This window comes from Octodon degus, unplaced genomic scaffold (assembly GCF_000260255.1).
Source record: "Octodon degus isolate 3935 unplaced genomic scaffold, OctDeg1.0 scaffold00173, whole genome shotgun sequence".
In the NCBI taxonomy this organism is placed as follows: Eukaryota; Metazoa; Chordata; class Mammalia; order Rodentia; family Octodontidae; genus Octodon; species Octodon degus.
This window is the reverse complement of record NW_004524749.1, coordinates 920,355-921,374: the sequence shown is the minus strand read 5'-3', so window position 1 is coordinate 921,374 and position 1,020 is coordinate 920,355.

Sequence of the window (1,020 nt, the reverse complement as noted above, 5' to 3'; positions counted from 1 at the left end):
AGGGGGAAATTTTGAAGCAATAGGAGATAGAGGGAAAATTACTGGAGAAGTGACCATGAAGAAGCAAGGAGAGATGAGATCCCATGCACATAGAAAGGGGCAGGCTTCACAGAGGAGTAATGGGGTGCCACTCAGTGGTGACAGGTATGTGGGAGTGGAACCCCTCCCATTCTAAAATCAGAGGGTTCTTTGGTTTGATTAAATAATTTTTCACCCACTTGCAGTTTCTCAAATACTAGTATTTCAGCAATGTAAGTTTACTTCTATAAATGATTTTTTTTCCTTTTATCTCAGACTTTATCCAAAGTTCTCCTAGCTCACTGCCCCAGCCACTGCCAAGCTGTACACAGGAGAACAAGGTCTAGTTCTGAGACATCTCTTCTTCCATCCTCTTCTGGATCCTGCTGGCTCTTCCAGTTGGGAAGAGTGAGGATAGATGTTTTCTCCCTCTCAGGTCTGCTGATTCATGGGTATTGGGGAGAGCCTCGTTCAAGTTAGTTGTCTTGGAAAGTGTAGATTCCATCTAGGTGTTCATAGAGCCAGGTTCAGCTTCGCCCTGACAGCAGGTGACACAGGATCCCCCTCGTAACACCTGGAACATGTCCCCTTGGCCTCTTTGTAGAAGTACTCTCCACTTTTTCTAGGCCAGGCATTCATTTGCATGGCCCAAAAGTATCAGGACACCCAGGGCCTTCTCTTTTGCTAATGTGGTACTCTGCTGGCTTCTTTTCTCCAATGCCATAGCCAAGAACCCTGAACTCCCTCCTCCCTCCTGCTATATTTTCTTCTATTGTCCTTTATCTAAAAACATTTTGTTCATTTTGTGTATTTACTGGCTCCCCTCAATTATGTCATGAGGCTTAGGATGTTTTATGATGTTTGGTCCTCTATAAAATTTCCCTGTCCTTTAGTACCTAGCATCAAGATGACAGTCAATAAGTATGTGTTGACTATGCAAGAAAAAGGAAGGAAGGAAGGAAGGAAGGAAGGAAGGAAGGAAGGAAGGAAGGAAGGAAGGAA